This window comes from Tursiops truncatus, chromosome 4 (genome assembly GCF_011762595.2).
Source record: "Tursiops truncatus isolate mTurTru1 chromosome 4, mTurTru1.mat.Y, whole genome shotgun sequence".
Taxonomy (NCBI): Eukaryota; Metazoa; Chordata; class Mammalia; order Artiodactyla; family Delphinidae; genus Tursiops; species Tursiops truncatus.
The window spans coordinates 62,464,145-62,485,001 of NC_047037.1; the positions used below are offsets into that span (position 1 = coordinate 62,464,145).

A 20,857-nucleotide genomic window follows, 5' to 3' on the forward strand; every position below is an offset into this window, starting at 1 on the left:
GGGGTGGAGAGAATGTTCTGCAAAGCACCAGCAGGTTTCCAGGAAGGGAGGTCTTATCTCAGGGAGAATGGAGAAAGCTTTCCTAGAGACCATCCTCATCGTGCACGATTCCCAATAGGGAAATGCCTAAAAATAGGCAATTACCACATCTAGTATGCGATAATCATATTACGATAAAACAGCTCATGGTATGACAGCTACTGCCTATTAGTCAGAATTCATGTCAACTTTGAGATCACAGCCTCAAGAAGAGGTTGACCTGTGTCAAAATTCACTGACAGGCTTTACTTTCCAAGTCAGTTCTCACAGCTCTCAGCTTTGCCCCGTACTCGGAGACAACGGGGCTCTGTGAAGGAGCAGAAGCCAAAAACTGGAAGGAAATTTGCATGCCTCCTCTAGCCCCACGAGGTGCTTATTATTTTGCTTCCAAAGAGGCCGAGTCCAATGTTTTATTCCTCCCCTTTCTTCCCTTTGCTAATTTTAACTCAATTTCAAATTAATATTTTTCAAGCGATAACTTACTTAATTCCCAGTCCTTCCTACCCGTTTATGACTTAGGAATGAACGTAAGCACAAAACATCTTGTGATGGCCTCAAAATAGAAAGCAGGTTTAAAGTTTTATTTTTCTGTCCCAAAGCTGCCAAAGTTCTGGGTGTTTTAACTTCTGCTCTACACACTGTTTTCTCCCTCCCTCCCTCTCTCCCTCCCATCCAGCTATATTTAGTAAAGCCCAAATAAAAGGGATACAGGCAAAGCAAAATTAAATATAGTTTCTTTGAATCAGTAAACCCCAGAGTTAGTCTATATGGCAGCAGCTAAGAAAGTGAAGCTCATATGAACACATGTATACTCATGACACGCACCATCCTCCAAAGGTGACCACAGCCTCGCCCGATTCACCAAGTGGCAGGTGCACCCAGGAAGGTAAACACACCACCTCCAATCACCCTCTTCCTTTTCTACCCACACATCTCCCCCGCCCACCTCACTGCCACCCCCATCTCACTACTCTCCATTTCTAGATATCAACATATCTACACAACCCACTACTCTCTGCCCGCATCTAGAAGGAGAAAAGTTGAGAAGGGTAAATTTAAATAAAAGGAAGCATGGAGAAGTACTTGGATGACCAAGGACTTCTAAACGAAGCTGGTTCAGAAGCACACTGCTGTAACTGCTGTACAGTATACACTGTCACCTTAGTTGATTTACTTAAAAATGATCTCAGGCTTCTGTTGACAGAAGGAAATTCTATGGGACTTGAGAACAAGGGAAACACTCTGTTTCTGGTTTTCCAATACAAATAATGAGCTTACAATGACAATAAGGAGCCTACAGTGACAGTAAGATTTTGGGGGGTAACTTCCCATCCACAAGGCAGCAAATCTATAAACCTAAATACAGAACACTCCGTACGAGGGAACGGGATGGGTTTGAGGAGCATGGATTGCGGCATGGAAAGGGAATGCCACCCAACGCAAACTTTAGCTTTTCCCATAAAAGAAGTACCTGATTGCCCACCCCCCCACACTGCCTATCCCCGAACCAAAGGCACAGGACAAGAGAGGAGAAATACAGAGGTTCTAAGAACCTAATGGCTGAGTAGAAAACTCACCCTTCACAACGTTCTCACCTATCAAGTCCAACCTGAAAAGCAATAAAGACAGTACACTCTCTATTTAGACAATATCATCAGAGAACGCCCATATTTATTTGCTACTACATTAAGGAAAAACCCCCCACAACTGTACACTTTAAAATATTTTAAGGGAATTCCCTGGCGGTCCAGTAGTTAGGACTCCACACTTCCACTGCAGGGGGCACAGGGTTGATCCCTGGTCGGGGAACTAAGACCCTGCATGCCGCATGGCATGGCCAAAAAAAAAAAAAAATATATATATATATCTATCTATATATATCTCTCTGTGTGTGTGTGTGTGTGTGTATACACACACACACACACGCATATTTATTTTAAGTATAATGTCCTAGGACAGGAGTTAGCAAATTATGGTCCATAGGCCAAATCCAGACTGCCACCTGTTTTTGTACAGCCTGTAAGCTAAGAATGTTTTTCATTTTTTAAATGGTGGAAAAAAATCAAAAGAATACTACTCTATGATGTGAAAATTATACAAAATTCAAATTTCAGTCCATAAATAACATTTTATTGGAACACAGCCATGTTCATTCACTTACATACTGTCTGTGGCTGCTTCTGCAGTTAGGCAGGTATGAAAGAGACTTTTGGCCTATAAGCCAAAAATATTTACTATCTTGCCCTTTCCATAAAAAGTTTGCCAACCACAGGTCTAGAGACATATCTGGGGTGTGAAAATACCTCTCACTTATTTCATACTTTATAGTTTTTCCAGGTACATTCACACTCATAACTTTTATTTTATCTTTACTCCAAGCCGTTGAGTTCCATAAGCAGGAATTATTATCTCCTCTCTAGAGACGGGAACACAGTTTGAAAGTGAATTTACCCAAGGTCATGTTGCTGCTAAGTGGCTAGGCCAGGACTAGACTCCAATTTTCTGACCCATGTCCAGAGGTGCTCACATTATACAACTGTGTTCTCTTGGATGTCAACCAACTGTGGCTAACCAAAGTCTTTTAAACATTCTCTCCGTATTTGAGAGTTCACCCTAGTGTAAAATCCTTCCTTCCTAAAATAGGATCCCAAACACTACACTTCCTAGCACCACTTCCTGCTAGGGGAGACGCATGAACGTGGACTCAGAGGTTTCCCCTCTTGGCAGAGGCAGCTCTGACAGAAGCATACTGATGGTGGCAGAGGCAGCAGCCCCCTTGGCAGACCAGTTCAGTGGAATTCCTGGAAGCTCAACCTGGAGTCTGTTTCTTCAACTTGCCCAACAGTTCTGTGTCTATTTACACACCTCAGTACATTCTTTCAAGCTTAATCAAGCTCCTGTGGGTTCTATTTTCCAGAACTAGGATCACGAACCAAAACAACTTAAGTCAGAAGAAATCCTTATAACACTATAGTGAGTCCTAAAAACTTCTGCAACAACTTCCATCTTCATCACCATCACCATCTTCCAAAGTACAATCCTGTTTCCATGAGATATTACCAAATGTAACTCTTAGAAAAGGATTCTGTAATTAAATAAATAAAATTGGAAAATACCAAGTTAAGCAGATTTCTTTACTGCAGGACTCATCAGAGCCTTAATACACATGTATGCTTCATAAATCTCCAAGAAAGGGACAAGTATGCAACATTTGAAAATTTACTGGACCACTGAATCATTTTTAAATATAATACGTCACCTGGATAGTAATAAGTGTTGGGAAATACTGGTTAAATGATATCCTCTATCTAGAAAAAAAAATTTTCATAGTTCTAAAATATTAAAAAAATAAGACTGTTGAAATGAGCAATCCAATTCTGGAGTGTGTTACAGTGAAAAAATACTTTCATATACTGCTGGGGGGTGGTATATATTATACAACGTTTTTTGAGAGCCATTTTACAATAACTAGCAAAGGTCCCAATATTTATACTCTTTGACTCAGTAATTCCACTTCTAGGAATTTATCCTAAAAAAATAATCTGAAATTTGGACGACTGTCAGATCCTCAGTTCTTATGTATGCCTCTGATACTTTATGAAAAAGAGAAACAATATGCTCTGATTTGAGGAAAACACAAAGAGGGGCTGCTTCATCTTTCTACTCAGGTGACAGAAAAAGGACTTGCTCCTTATAACTAAGGGAAAAGAGACAAAAGTGCTCTTATATTCTTAGTGGCATTATGACACTATATAAACATTTATTTAGCTCTCAACCTTCTGCAAAAAAAGGAAGAAGTTGAAAAAAAAAAAAAAGGAAGAAGTTGAAAGTTTAAAACTTTCCCAAGAATATCTCTATTGTTAATTAAAACATCCTAGGCCAGATGCACAGCGTCTCCATAAATGAAGGAGGGAGAAGAAACCTGGGTGACACTGATATGTTGTTAAGAGGTGCTATGATGCTGAGCTAACCTTAAGGTTGATGACAAACCACAAACCTCTGGGACAGTTTTTTTTTTTTTTTTTTTTTTTTTTTAGTATGCGGGCCTCTCACTGTTGTGGCCTCTCCCACCGCGGAGCACAGGCTCCGGACGCGCAGGCTCAGCGGCCACGGCCCACGGGCCCAGCCGCTCCGCGGCACGTGGGATCCTCCTGGACCGAGGCACGAACCCGTGTTCCCTGCATCGGCAGGCGGACTCTCAACCACTGCACCACCAGGGAAGCCCAGTTTTTTTTTTTAACATCTTTATTGGAGTATAATTACTTTACAGTGTTGTGTTAGTTTCTGCTTTATAACAAAGTGAATCAGCTATACATATACATATATCCCCATATCCCCTCCCTCTTGCGTCTCCCTCCCATCCTCCCTATCCCACCCCTTTAGGTAGTCACAAAGCACCGAGCTGATCTCCCTGTGCCATGCGGCTGGGACAGATTTTTTTACTCCAGGATACAGGTTAACTTGGTAAAGATCAAGAAAATGATGATGAAGAACTGTATGTTAAATATTTATTTTTTAAGTTAATTTAAATACTTCAAAAAATTATTTAATATTACTTAAATATAGTTATTAATTGTATTTTGTATTATTGTATATATTTAGCATATATAAAGAAATACAGTACTAGAAATTTTAAGTGGAGGATTGAAGGGAGCCTCAAATTCAGCAATTTGTAGGTTGAGATCATGTGACTAAGGCAGCAATGCCCCCTAGTGGTGGAGCATCACTTTCACTTTGAGGCTTTTGACAGATCAATAAACATCTTTAAAAGGTCAAATCCACAAAAAAAAAGTCATGAGGAGACAGCAAACATTTCTAAGAACCAGTAACTCCTAATTGGTGAATGCCATGACCAAACAAAGGTATATTCAGTTTTAAGGTCATTCCCTGATTTGCTCTCAAGTCCATTTTACAGATAGAGAAACCATGGCCTCAAAAGATTAGGAATGATGTTGTCTCAGTCACAAAACCACACGAACCAAGAGTGCTATGTCTCTGCCATGCTTACTGCCTATTAGGCAAAATCCGCAAACAGAGGATGAATGAACCATCTTTCCATATTTTATCTCTAACAAAGTGCCAACACCTATAGTGGCAGCCACTACATTTTTCTTTCCAAATTCAGCCCCTGTGGACTAGAGGTCTACACAAACTGCCTAAGGTCCAGCTACCCCCAGAAGGAAAATGACCCCTTTCTCCACGTCCTTCAGTAAGTACAACAGGGAGACTGTTTCCGGCTTAGGCTCAAATGCCAAGAGAATCTATGTCTCAAAGGAAGGGATGTGGTGGTGGGTATATAATTGATATCAGAAAAAGAAGCCTGTATCTTTGTTCTTCAGGAGTACAACCACAGAGTTAGGAGTCAGGACCGGTCAAGTAGGGCCAGCCAACCCCAGGGACATATCTGGTAATTTACAGGAAACTCTCTAGTTCTCTCAGGGAAAGCGGGATGTGGTAAGACAGGCAAAACCAGGGAACAGAGACCATCATGCTGGTGTGAGCAGTAGTCGTGGTTTACATTTACAGAATATTTTATGTATTGCAAAGTATTTTCGCAAGTATTTCATTTGCTCCTTTAGTTATATCCCTGTAGAGAAAGTCCCATTTATTCCAAGGTTAGAGATTAAGAAGAGAAGATTCTGAGAAGCTGAGTGGCTTGTTTGTATAACCTGGCAAGTTAGCAGACTCAAGACTCACCCTGAGGTCTACTGTTTCCCACAGTACCTGTCACATCCAAGTGGGAGATGGCTTAATTAGCAGCGAATATAAATTGTGAGAGGAGGGGAGCTCCTATAGGTAGTCACCAAGCAGGAGACAGAGACTGATAACAGATGACATTGTAGAAACGTTTTCAAAGTCCAAGACACAGTCACAGAAATTAAAAAGCTAAGAAGTCTGAGCCATTTAGAATAGGGACAAATAGGCCTCCACAACTGGAAAAGAGCCTTAGTTAACCACTATATTACAATTAAAATACATTCCTTATACTCTGCCCAAGAAGCAGGAAAGTGAGAAATCCATTTTAGAAAGACTGCTACCCAAAATTGCTAAAACATTCCCTTGAGGCAAACTTTCCACTTTCCAAAAACTCTTCTGGATAACCAAGGTTCTGGCTAAAGTTTCTTCTCAATAATCTCAATCAGTTAGTCAACCTTTTTCTCTTCTTCCTGTGCTCTCATTTTTCCTTCTACTTACTTACAGTTTGAAGTAGTCTTATATTTGGAGTTTTTAAGATGGTACATTTCAAATTTTATGACCTTATTTGCATTGTAAAACTCCTTCTTGGTAATTAAAGAAAACAATGGAACTGAAAAGGTAGAGAACCTATAATAGACACATAATAGCCTATAATAGTTTTTGAGACTCTCAGCAGCTCATACTGCACCCTACACCCTCAGGAACTGCTTCTTCATCCCAGGGGTGGGCTCTTGGAAGCCATGTTTATACCCTGGAACCCTGTCTCTGTGACCATATCCGACTGATTAGGAGTCGACTTCCATCCCAAACAGAGCCAATCAGAAACATCCTCAGAGCAATTCCTTCTGCTTAAGCTAGTTTGATTCTGCTTCTATTACTTGGAACCAAATGGTTCTAAATCACACATTTCATGTATTTATTTTCTGCTTCCCTACATTGAATTGTTTGTTTTACGAGGGCAGAGATTTTTGTGTTTATTATATCCTAAGTGCCTAAAATAAAGCTTAGCCCATAGGAGATACTCAAAATGTTTGCTGAATAATGCATATTGTGAGCCTTTCTTAGTTTTCCCCATTCTAAGTTTTATTCGGTGTACACACTCTATTTGCTTAAGAGAGAAGACTCAGTCCTGCAGAGTTTGGTCTTTACCATACTTCCACACAGTATCTGAAAGGTTTCCAAATTCATCCTTTCCCAAATATCTATTCCCCCTGCTTCTGTCACTGAAGTCTCATCTTCCTTTTATACATAAGCACTTCAGTACTATATCTGTTGTATAGAGTGCACTGCATTACTATCTTCATAATGGGATAATCCCCTTATTTCTCTTTCTTCCCTTCTCTTTTATCCTTCCAAATGTCTGCTCTCAATAACGTCACTGGCCGGGCCGTCTATTAATGAATGGGCAGAAGACCTTGTTCCTGGTTCACCAGCTCTAGGATTTAAATGATGTCAGCAAGGGAATAAAGAGGCGCTCAGGGAGGCCTGATGACTCCATTACGGACCAATCACGTTCCCAAGAGAGGCAAAACACGTGATTGCTACCCAGGAGGCCAAACAATGTCATACACCTCCAAATCCCCTTACAGAAATTAAAAAGCAAAGACCAGCGTAGCATAAAAACTGCAAAAAGACAGCTGGCCAAATCTTTATACCTCCTAGATACTGTTCCAGCTCTTGTAACTGAGCCATTTAACTGCTCTGTGTGGTGATTAGTAAAATAGATCAGTCCTATTCTCTATATTCTTAAAGGAGAACAATCACTACTATAACACTTAGACTATAGAGCTTGAGTTTCTGGCTAAGATAAAATGATCTATTAGACTTCTAAGTGATTTTAAAGCAGAAATGCTAAATAAATATCAATATTCCTACATAAAATTCAAGTCCAGATTATACATTTAAATGGAGACATAATCAAGACACAGATGATTTTTTTAAAGTAGAACATTTCCCCAAATATATGGCAGTAAGATTCAGTGTTTATGTCTAAAATCACTTAGTTTATAAAAACAACAACAAAAAAAGACATTAAATAAATTTAAATTCCCAACATAAAAACCAAGTTAGGGAAAACCAAGAAGAAGCTTATTTATAAGGTAGAAAGAAATATCATCACAAGTAGATAAATGAGCAACTGGCCTTATCCCTATGGTTTCTTACAATTCGTTTTATCACCTCATCTTCTCATGCCAACTTCTCTTTCTTGTTTTAATTCCTCAATGTAACTCCTTAGGCTTAAATACTTAAACTTTTTTTTCTTTCATATTATGGAACTCATTAGCTTAAGCTTACTTTCTTGTGGTCTGAGTACTCTAAAAACAAGTGCCCTAAAAGTCCTTGTGTCACACTTTTAATGTGTTGAACACATTCGTGTAAGTGATCTGACAAAGCCAAACACTTTTTCAGCTCTCATTCACCAGCTCAGAACTCTTCTCACTCTGGCCCTCCCCTCCAGGAAGTCCTGACTTTGCTGATTAAGGGGAGAAACAAATCTCTTTTGATGGGCTGGGGTGAGAGCTGCCTGCCACTCTCTACCACTCCTTAATACAGTGCTAAACAAAGTTTTCCGGAGGAGCTCCAGAATGTGTGTTTTCTAGAAGAGTAAAGAACTGTGGCAGCATCTTTATTCTAGTTCTCACAGCTGGGAGAGTGTGGAGGGTTCAGAGCAGAAGGGAGGGAAGCAGGGAGCCTGTGATATGGAGCTTACATGATATCACTGACATTCACCAGGTTTCAAATGTCCTCTTGTTTTCCCTCACTTATGTAAAATTACAGACTAAGAAAGTAGAAGTGACTTCAAGAAATAACTACCGGGCAAAGCTCTGCCTTCCCACAGATAAACAAGTAAGTCTCACGGGCAGTATATGTGATGATGAAGAGAGAACCTGGGTTTAAGTCTTGGCTCCACCACTTATCAGTAAACTCTAGCAAGTTACTTAAGCTCTGTGCCTCAGTTTCTTCATTTATAAAATAAGGATAATAACAGTACTGACTGCATAGTATTATGCAGATGTTACACAAGATAAACATGTAAAGCATTCAGAACAGTACCTGGCACGTAAGAGCTCACGTAAATGATGGCAGCAACAGCTGTTGATGTGATTACTATCACTAGCTTTGTCTTCTAAAAGAATTCCAAGAACGCAAGGCCTTCATTCAGCAAACATTTTAATGAGAACTTATCACGTGTGCCATGTATATGGTGCTAAACGCTGGAGATACAGAATCAAAAGGTGCAATCCAGCCCTTCAAACAGCATCCAATCAAATGCAACAATATATCACAGAGTGGTTGTAACAGAGATCTGTACAGGATCTGCACAGAAGCAAGAAGCCTGGAGAGGTCCAAGAAAGGGAGAAGGAGCCAAGCCTTAAAAAGCAGACTGGAGGGCACCAAAGGAAGAGGACAGGGAAGGTCATTCTGGGCAATGGCAAAACATAAGACTAATAAGCTTAGCAAAGACAAGTGTACGAAAGGCTTCAGTGACTTGAACCTTAGACTCAAGATAAATGTAGATCCTTAACTTTAGGACAAAGGATCGGTTGGAATGGGTGAAACAAAAGGGGAAGGAGACTGAGTGGTAATTACTACAGTAATAAGACCCCCAAAGTGAGCAAGGATAGATTAAAAACCTCAAAGCATCTTACAGAAAGGATGGAGCAGAGAGAATAAACTCCCCAAATATTTAGCAGCTAAAGTGACTGGTCTTAGTTACTGATTAGATGTAGAGAACTTGAGAGTGAAAAGAGTAAAAAATGAGCCAGCACAAGGTTATTGATTGGAGTAACAGGATGGTAGTGCAACTGGGATCGAGGCAGAGAGGGTTTTGGGGAGATTATGCTGAGCTTAGTTTTGAAGATGTTGAGTTAAGGTACTTGTGGGACCTTCAGGTGGTGCCATGTGGTAAGAAGGAAGTCAGAAACACAGGTGTGTATCTATGAAACTGGGTGAGGAGGTTGGACGTAGAGATGAGCCATCACTGCTCAGGGTGCCGCCAAAGCCACACAGAAAGAGACAGAGGTGGAGGAGACCAAGATGGATGGGTCAGGGAGATGAGAGGACCAGGGAGAGAGAAAGAGCAGATACAGACTCAAAAGGTGCAATCCAGACCTTCAAAAATGATCCAATCAAGTGCTACAACACATCACCAACATTTTCTCAGAACTGCCGCACTATTTTCTTCCTCATTAGTCATGTCAATAACAACTTTTTCAAACATTCCAATGTTCTTTATTTATATACCATCTGTTTCACAAATATTTGAGGCATCTATGGTAAAGACATACGATAAAACAGTGAAATAAAAATGAAACAAATATGGTATTAGAAGAAATATGAAGAAAATATGGTATTAGAAGATCATACAGAGGGAGGTTGGGGGAGAAAATGGGATTAGGATACAATTATGCAGGCCAAAGGGGACTACAGAGTTTTTACAGTAAAGTTGCAAGTTTGGCTCTGAGCTTCCTAGTGGCCAAAGTAAGAAAAGAAATAGTTACCTCCATAAAAAGAAACTGTACCCTTCCTCAGGGTTACCTGATTTGCCCAAGACTGCCCAGTTAAAAGGCAAATGGCTCTTACTCTACCAAGCTGTTTCAACATGCAAATACTCTTCTGCATAGTTAGATTCCCATTATCAGGGTGGAGTGATAGAAAGGGAACTAGACTAGGAATCAGGATACCTAGGTATTATAGTATTAGCTCTTCTGCTAATTGCAAACCCAAGGCAGATCATTTAAATTCATTTTCTCAACTATAAAACAGGTGCTTTCACTGAGCCAGGGTCAACCAATACACAGCATTTGAGCTATCATTCTCCAATCCAGCACACCTTGACAGACATCGCTAGTTAATCACAGATCTTTTTTCTGCTGAATCCTGAAAAGACCTCAAAATCCTGCTCAACAGTGTTCCAAGTAACCACCAATGAATCAACATGGGCATTCTGACGCCGGGGCTACTCTAAAGTGCCTCCAATGCTATCATGCTATCAGACACACCATCATGCAATGAGCATGATCTCTATCATAATTTGTGGGATCCTCTCTGAATGGGAAAGGCCGAGGGGGTTTGACTGCAGCTGCTAAGGTAGGCAGATATGGAACAAAACTCTTTTCAGAGTTATTTTTAAACTTCTAAAAATACTTTGATATAGTAAAATTAAAACTCACATGAGTCAAAATACACCACTGATTAAAATAAATACTTCCAAATGATCCACCAGAGGAAATCTAGGAAAGGCGTAGCAGCATGTACCAAGCTGAAAATCTTTAGAAGCAACTCAAATTTCAAAGAATCTTTCTTTTGCTTTATTTCAGAATCTGTATTGTGAGCATTTCTACAAAATCCTCTTCACAGAAGTAGAAAGAATAGTACAACAAATCTGTATGCACCACTACTCAGTTTCTACAACCGTCAACATTTTGCCACAGGATTTAACTTTAAAAGTGAAGCCAGGGCTTTCCTGGTGGCGCAGTGGTTGAGAATCTGCCTGTCAATGCAGGGGACTGGGTTTGAGCCCTGGTCCAGGAAGATCCCAAATGCCACGGAGCAACTAAGCCCACGTGCCACAACTGCTGAGCCTGGGCGCCACAACTACTGAAGCCCGCGTGCCTAGAGCCCATGCTCCACAACAAGAGAAGGTGCCGCAATGAGAAGCCCGCGCACCACAACAAAGTGCAGCCCCCGGGCTTCCCTGGTGGCAAAGTGGTCAAGAATCTGCCTGCCAATGCAGGGGATGTGGGTTCGAGCCCTGATCCAGGAAGACTCCACATGCTGTGGAGCAACTAAGCCCGTGCACCACAACTACTGAGCCTGTGCTCTAGAGCTCGCGAGCCACAACTACTAAGCCCGCACGCCTAGAGCCGGTGCTCCGCAACAAGAGAAGCCACTGCAATGAGAAGCCTGCGTACCACAATGAAGAGTAGCCCCCCCTCGCCGCAACTAGAGAAAGTCCGCGTGCAGCAACAAGGACCCAACACAGCCAAAAATAAATAAATAAATTTATAAAAAAAGAAGAGTAGCCCCCATCGCCACAACTAAAAAAAAAAAGCCCGCGCACAGCAACGAAGACCCAACGCGGCCTTAAATAAATAAATAAATAAATTTATAAAAGTCAAGCCATCTGGGACTAGAATCCACATTCTTATAGCAAAATACAGCTTCCTCCAGAAACACACTCATGTCCATGCATTAATGCATGGACACACACACCCATTACAAACAACAACTTCCAGGCAATATGTGGAAACAAGCTAGAGCGAGATCTGCTCTCTAGATCCTTGCTACACAAAGTGTGGTCCCTAATAAGCAGCATCAGTATCATCTGGGAGTTTGTTAGAAATGCAAAATCTCAGGCCCCATTTCAAATTTACTGAGTCATAATTTGCATTTTAACAAAATCCCCAGGTAGTCTGTACCTTATGGTTTAAGAAGCACTCGTCTACTCTAGATCACCATAATTGTCTTCTGCGAAATTTTTCTTAACTAAGTGACTTCAGAGGAGCTGGGCAAGAAACTGAAGTGTGAAAAAGTGTCCATTTCACTTGGGAGGGCAACTGGCCATTAGCTACTCAAATTTAAAGGTATATAATTTATGACCTAGTAATTCCACTTCTCAGTACCTATGCTAGAGAAATATTCACCCACGTACTTAAATAGGATATTACAAAGATGTCTATCACAGCATCTTTTGGGGAATTGGAAACAACCACCTGCCCATCAATAGGTGAATGGTGAAACAAGCCAGTACAGAACAGTCAGCAGAGGTTAAAATGTATGAACCAGATCATGGAAAATTCTCCCGGACATGTTGCTGAGTGAAAAAAGCAAGTTCCAGAATGTTCCACTTAGTATAACAACATTTGTTTAAAACAAAAGTTTCATTATGTATTTTCTCTGGATATACATATGCATGTGTAAAGGAAGAGAAAATGTCTGGAAGGACAGATATCAAAAAGGAAACGGTGCCTACATTTGCAAAGAGATGAAGGGGTCTGAGATTAGGGGTGGTGAGTTAAAAGGCGATTATAATGTTTTACCTATTTGCTTATTTATTAAAAGGAGAATGCATTCATATATCACTCGTGGAACAAATATTTTATAAGTGGCTACGTGATTTCTCACACCAAATGAGTTTACATAGAGAAAATATGGTCAGGGTAAGGGTACAGAAAGAAGGATTAGAAAGTCTAAAGATCTTTGACAAACTGCAGATTTTTAGAAATGAGTTTTGTTTGCATGGACCATTTTCTCTATTTTCCTCAATACATGCATACAGCTGGTAGTGGGTATATTTTGCACTATTTAAAAATATCTTCAAAAGTGGTATGTTCTGTATACATTGATGTGTATAAAATTGGTGCCTAATAAGAACCTGCTGTATATAAATTAAATTAAATTAAAAAATTAAACAAACAAAAGTGGTATGTTCATTTTTCTGCGTATTTTTGTATTTCCTTCATTTGTCCATTATCTATTTGAGAACAAGTTATATATGTGATTGTTTCTATTGCTGCATATTCCAGGTTCCTAGTTCAACAGATGATGATGCACACTACCTAAATGAATAACTTACAAGCCTATAGATAATAATAGCTTTAAAAAATCCCTAAGAAGTAGGCAGAGCACGTACTGTCCTGATTTTATAGCTGAAGAAATAGACTCAGAAAGGTTGGGCTATGTGCCCAAGGACCCTCTAGCTAAGTGGCAAAGCCAGAACCTGGCCCCCACTCTATGATTCCAAGTCCTCTGTCCTTTCAATTATACCACATTTATCATGCCACCATACTTAAATATGATACTTACTTACACTTCCAGGCAGTTTTTGACATAGCTTCAGATTGGAAACTCTCATGAGAAATAACAGAATTCAAATAATATGTACAATTTGGGATCTTATATCTAATTATTTATTTAGAGTTTCTTTTCCAACACCTTGCCTTGACATGCCCAAGGAGATAAGACTGAAAAAGTACTACCATCTTATCCTCATCATAAAGTAGAAAAAGGATGGATTCTAGTACTGAGTTTAAAAAACCGTCTGTTCTAATTTACATGGGGAAAAAAATAGTATAAAAGTAGACAGATACAAACAACCCAATCCAAAAATGGGCAGAAGACCTAAATAGACATTTCTCCAAAGAAGATATACAGACTGCCAACAAACACATGAAAGAATGCTCAACATCATTAATCATTAGAGAAATGCAAATCAAAACTACAATGAGATATCATCTCACACCAGTCAGAATGGCCATCATCAAAAAATCTAGAAACAATAAATGCTGGAGAGGGTGTGGAGAAAAGGGAACCCTCTTGGTGGGAATGTAAATTGATACAGCCACTGTGGAGAACAGTATGGAGGTTACTTTAAAAATTACAAATAGAACTACCATATGACCCAGCAATCCCACTACTGGGCATATACCCTGAGAAAACCATAATTCAAAAAGAGTCATGTACCAAAATGTTCATTGCAGCTCTATTTACAATAGCCCGGAGATGGAAACAACCTAAGTGTCCATCATCGGATGAATGGATAAAGATGTGGCACATATATACAATGGAATATTACTCAGCCATAAAAAGAAACGAAATTGAGCTATCTGTAAGGAGGTGGATAGACCTAGAATCTGTCATACAGAGTGAAGTAAGTCAGAAAGAGAAAGACAAATACCGTATGCTAACACATATATATGGAATTTAAGAAAAAAAAAATGTCATGAAGAACCTAGGGGTAAGACAGGAATAAAGACACAGACCTACTAGAGAATGGACTTGAGGATATGGGGAGGGGGAAGGGTAAGCTGTGACAAAGTGAGAGAGTGGCATGGACATATATACACTACCAAACGTAAGGTAGATAGCTAGTGGGAAGCAGCCGCATAGCACAGGGAGATTAGCTCGGGGCTTTGTGACTGCCTGGAGGGGTGGGACAGGGAGGGTGGGAGGGAGGGAGACGCAAGAGGGAAGAGATATGGGAACATATGTATATGTATAGCTGATTCACTTTGTTATAAAGCAGAAACTAACACACCATTGTAAAGCAATTATACTCCAATAAAGATGTTAAAAAAAAAAAAGTAGAGAGATACTATGTACCCATCTCCCAGCTCTAACAATTACCATAGTGCATTAGAAAAATCCTAGAGACAATATAAATAGTGCTAAGGAGCAGGGGGGAAAGTGAGAATCTAGTTGTCTATCCTTAATAAAGGAAAGTGACCACATACCTGGAAGCTTTTCATGGGAAATAGTCTCAATCTGACTAATAGGCTTTGTGAAGTTAAAATTTTTTTTTTTTAAGTTTGAAGTTAACAAGGTTAAAGGCTCACAATGGACCTTAGATATCAAGATAATACAACTGACTTCTTGATCCTCTTAAGCACTGTGGCTAGAGAGGAGCTACTCTGGACACACATGCCTGCCTCTATTTATAGCAGTGAGCACAAAGTCTTACGGGAAAAGCTCCTAAACCATTTAAAAATCAAACTATTTTAAGTATCTCACAGCTTTCTAAGAATTTTTTTTTGTTTGTCTTAATATTGTTCCCAAAAGTTGGGTCATAAATTGTATGTGTGTGCTTATTTTGGGGAAATGTGCAAAATGAGGTTAGTGGGTTTGAAGCATTAAAGGGTCTATGGAGAGCTCTAACCAGAGCCGCATTCGTGGGATTAGGTCCTGGGGGCTCACAGTATGACTAAGAAATGAATTAGGTGCCTAAAAAAAAAAAGAATCTATTTTTTTTTTAAATATCAGGCATAATTTACAAATTGTTAAAAAGTATGAATCAAGTACAGCTCATTTCAAATAGTAGGCATATTTCTCATAACCATTTAAAACATGTATGTACCGATTCTGGGAACTTGCTAAATTTAAACCCTGACTCAATAGAGTAAGACATGTCCTTCCTTCTTCTTTTGGGGAGGGAAGAGTGGAAGAGATTGCCCCAGCAGAGAGGACTTTTAAAAACACCCTCTAGGGCTTCCCTGGTGGCGCAGTGGTTAAGAATTCGCCTGCCAAATGCAGGGGACACAAGTTCGAGCCTTGGTCCGGGAAGATCCCACATGCAGTGGAGCAACTAAGCGTGTGCGCCACGTGTGCCACAAATACTGAAGCCCGCATGCCTGGAGCCCGTGCTCTGCAACAAGAGAAGCCACCGCAATGAGAAGCCCGCGCACCACAACGAAGAATAGCCCCCGCTCACGGCAATTAGAGAAAGCCTGCGCACAGCAACAAAGACCGAACTCAGCCATAAATAAATACATACATACATACATACATACATACACCGTCTGTGTGCCAGGAACTTCACATGCCAGGAACTTTTTAATTACGTAGAGAATTATTAGTGCTCCCCTCTTTCTTCTAGATGAGTTAAAAATCAGTTGAAGACATTTAAAACCTGCTTGGGATCACAACTAATTTCCTACACTGGTCTGTTTGACTACCCCTTCTCTCTACTACCTTGACACTCAACTACGCCAGTGGCACCATACGTCTGCATAAGTCTTGAAATGGGTTTTACTGACCATCACATCTCTGCTTGGAATTAATCTTTTTTTTTTTGGGGGGGGGGTACGCGGGCCTCTCACTGTTGTGGCCTCTCCCGTTGCAGAGCACAGGCTCCGGACGCGCAGGCTCAGCGGCCATGGCTCACGGGCCCAGCCGCTCCGCGGCACGTGGGATCTTCCCGGACCGGGGCACGAACCCGCGTCCCCTGCATCGGCAGGCGGACTCTCAACCACTGCGCCACCAGGGAAGCCCGGAATTAATCTTTTGATCATGTCTTCCTCTAATGTGCCATATTTTTAAAGGTCACATTCATTTATATAGTTACCACCCACTAATTTTGAGGAAAAACCCTTGAAAAGGGCTTTCTACTCCACCAGAGCACTTACAAGGTGGTCATCAAAAAATGGTTATTCCTAGTAATTTTATTCCATCACCAGAAGCTCAGAATGTAAATCAATGGGCACAGCTACACTGGTCTTGTCTGAAAATAGCTACATGACTGACTGTGTCCACACAGTGACTAGAATAAGTCAAAGTACAAGACTCATGGGTTGCAGGAATTCAGTAGAGGGGAGCCTCCAGGAAGGTCGACCAGGACCCCAGGCTGAGGGCTGGAAGGTGGCAGTCACTGGCTTTCTCGCTTGGTCACCAAATAGCACCCACCTAAGATTTTTACCAAAAGTCTTGTTGTTGTGATTATTATTTTAAATCCTATCTTAAGGAACACATATGAAGAAGTTATGCAGTAGGGATTAACCACCTGTCAGCTGTGGGCCTTGTGTTATCAAGTTGCAGACTGGACTCAGTTAGAAGCTGTAATTAATTACATAATTTTTAGTTCAAGTTTAATTCCACTAAAATGTCATGGTGAAACTATAATGACCAAGTTAAAGGTTACCATACATTTGATTCAGATTTGAGACACCTGAGATATACACCAAGAGTCGACCCTCTTGCTCCATGAAGAGCAATAAAAGTATGTCCTTCACATATATAGGTTCTGAGCATTTGGATTCTTACTGAAAATAGACTGATGCTTCTGCCCTGAAACAGCCACGAAAGGCATAATTCCACCCCAGCCCTCAGCAGGGAGAACGTGGTAGGCCTCTCCAGGACTGCAGGGAGCCCCGCAGAGGTGAAGGGCTTACAGTGGTGGGAAGCCCCAGGGCCACTGAGATTGCCACAGTCAGCAAATGGAGTTCTCATCCTTGAGGGCAGGACAAAGGATCTCAGAGCGTCCGAGCCATCAGCTGATTACAAACTCAGGGACATAAACCAGGGCTGTCACTTTGTCACTCTAACCACCTAAGAGTGGTTTCTGCACCTGGTTCTTGGTTTACATCACTTTATGTGAAAATATCTCAGTTTCCAAGATCTGACTGGCCAAAGCAGCTAATGCCTGTCTGTTCCCAGCCAATAGCTCAACTATGCTTCTCTCTCTGTGATGTAAGTCTTCCCAGCAAATCACAGTGGTGGGCTCAGGGTACAGGATGAACGTAGTTCATTCTTGTGGAATGTCAATTCCATGTAAAGTTTTAAAATATTTTTGATATGTTTATACTAAAGCAAACATATATATAGTGGGGTCAGATTGCCAGAAACAGAAATGTTAAAGAAAGTACAAGAGGAGACAAGTTTTGTGTTCACTGAGGTGACTTTGGTGGCTATCTCCTGATTCCCCTGGAAAATGGTGGTAGAGATATCTAAGCAACACTGGCCTGCTGGATCTCTATGCTGTTCCCTCAGAGCCTAGGCTGGAATGGAAGGTCCCTCTCCCCAGACACCATTTCCAGCTCCCACCCCAGCAGGAGGCAAGAATCCTTGGCACTGCCTCTTTCATTATCCTCCACCACACCATGCTCTAAGTCAACCACAGGGCTGGGCACGACTCCATCAGCACTGCTTAGGCCATGAAGACTGTCCCTGCACACTGAATGCTGTCTGAATAGCCCCTCGTTATTTATCATCATCAAACCCTGCAACAGTGGTAGAAAGACCAACTGGTACTTGGGACCAAAGTGAGATAGGGGGAACTGTATCTACAGGAATGAGTCTGTAAGTGAGAAAAAGTTGGGGCAAAGAAAACTGCTAATAGAAGGAACTCTGGGGTACAATGAAGCATGTGCAGAAATAGCACCAGTACAGCCAGCACAGAAACACATTCATTAACCACCCCATCACATGCTAGGCACTGGGGATACAGGGATACATAAGACACAGTCCTTCCCTGGGAGGTGAGATCAGGATGACCCAAGTCTTTGACACTTCAGCGGCTGCTTTCAAAGTTTATATATTCTAAATCCAACTTTATTTTTCAGGTAAAATAGTGATACACTTGTGCTTTCTTTCCAATTTAGAGCTGACTTGACCATGAGGAGCCTTGCATGGACATGTAGGGTGAGAGGTCTTTACACTTCAACACCTACACTCACTTTGGGTCAATAACAAACATAAGAAAAAATAATAAGAATTCTAGTCTAATAAGAAGCATCTGTCTGCTATTACAGAGATTAATCATTTGACAAACTTCTTAAAGGTTAAAAAGAATTTTTTGGGCTTCCCTGGTGGCACAGTGATTGAGAGTCCAACTGCCGATGCAGGGGACGCGGGTTCGTGCCCCGGTCCGGGAAGATCCCATGTGCCGCGGAGCGGCTGGGCCCGTGAGCCATGGCCGCTGAGCCTGCGCGTCCGGAGCCTGTGCTCTGCAACGGGAGAGGCCACAACAGTGAGAGGCCCGCGTACCGCAAAAAAAAAAAAAAAAAAAAAAGCTTTTTTTTTTTTTTTTTAAATTTCCAGTGCTGTAGAGTTTGCTGGGAAAGCAATTTCTGGACTGAATGGGTCACTGAACTAGATCAGAGGTTTCATTCATTCAACTATGCTGTAACAAATTTAACGGATTGAAGAAAATGTTCTAGATCCTGTGCTAAACGCTGGAATATTCAGAGGCTAATAAGACACACACCCTGTCTTCCAGAATTTAGTCTTGGGCACTTTCTCAAACCTTTTTTCATTATTGTTCCCCTAATGAGCCTAATTATGTAGACATTTGCTCTAATCGCTCTTCCCCCGCTTCCCCTCCCCAAGAAATGTTAATGCCAGAGATAACACTATATATCTGTTTATACCTTGTGGCCCTTTGGAAGGCTGCAAATTATATAGTATCTAAGATTTTTCATCCCCCACGAACCAATTTCACCCCGTTAAGGGCAACATGGCCCCATTCAGAATTCATGATCTAGGACAGATGTTCATATACCCACATAAGATATATATGTGGAAGGGTACGTGTACCCACACGTACACACACACACACACACACACACACATTTTTAAATCAAACTCTTAAAGGACCCCATGATTTTAAAAAATGCACATGGGGGACTTCCCTGGTAGTGCAGTGGTTGAGAATCCGCCTGCCAATGTAGGGGACACGGGTTCGAGCCCTGGTCTGGGAAGATCCCACATGCCGAGGAGCAACTAAGCCCGCGAGCCACAACTGCTGAGCCCACATGACACAACTACTGAAGCTCGCGCGCCTAGAGCCCGTGCTCCGCGACAAGAGAAGCCACCGCAATGAGAAGTTAACAAAGAGTAGCCCCCGCTCACCGCAACTAGAGAAAGCACGCACGCAGCAATGAAGACCCAATGCGGCCAAAAATTAATTAATTAATTAATTTTTAAAAAATGCATATGGGATCTAAAACAGGGGTCAGAAAACTTGTTCTGTAAAGGACCAGATAGTAAATATGTATTTTAGCTTTTGTGGGCTACATACTGTCTCTGTGGTATATTTTTCTTTATTTTGTTTTTGTTTGTTTTGTTTTTACAACCCTTTAGAAATATAAAAACCTTTCTTAGTTCAAGGACCCTACCAAAACAGGCTACTGGCCAAATTTGGCCTGTGGCTGAAGTTTGCTGACTCCTGATCTAGAGGGATAACAGCTAACATTTTTTGAGATCCTACCATTTATAAAAAAGTAACTGTTTGTAGTATGGTGGCTGCCAGGGGCTAGGAGAGGGAAATGCAGAATTATTGTTTAATGGGTATACAGTTTCAGTTCTGCAAGATGAAAAGAGTTCTGAAGATGGATGGTGGTGATAGTCGCATGATAATATGAATGAATGTATTTAATACCACTGAACTGTACACTTAAAAATGGTTACAAAAGTAAATTTTATATTGTGTATACTTTACAATAAAAAAATTGTGATTTTTATAAAAGTTAACTGTTTAACTTTCATTTAATACTCACCCCAAACTCATATAAAGTAGATATCTTCATTTTATAGCTAAAGAATGTGAGGCTAAAAGAGCTCTGACCACTTGCCCAAGTTACTAAGCTGGCAATTGGAATGCTGAGGTCTAAAGCCTAGGCTGTCAGTTTAAAAGACTAAGCTCTTAGTCACTCGCACCATCAAGTACTCCTTTTATTTATTTTCTCCAACAAATGCTGTATTTCAAAAGATTTTATCTGCTGAACAAACATCATTTACTAATAATTTGTTTTGCTTCTTAAACAGTTATCCCAAAACACATATCTGACAATCAGAGCTTCAGATCCATTCATGCGTCAGTCCATTCTTAAAAGATAAGCTCTAAACT

General features: G+C 40.9%; 1 protein-coding gene and 1 long non-coding RNA gene across 6 annotated transcripts in view; both read right to left on the minus strand.

Annotated features, from left to right (window-relative positions):
* The window catches only part of IGF2BP2 (insulin like growth factor 2 mRNA binding protein 2), a 159,938-nt gene that overhangs the window by 106,726 nt on the left and 32,355 nt on the right, over nt 1–20,857 (minus strand). The gene's annotated exons all lie outside the window — the stretch shown is intronic.
* Nucleotides 1–20,857, minus strand: part of LOC141278564 (uncharacterized) — a 48,717-nt gene that overhangs the window by 13,092 nt on the left and 14,768 nt on the right. The gene's annotated exons all lie outside the window — the stretch shown is intronic.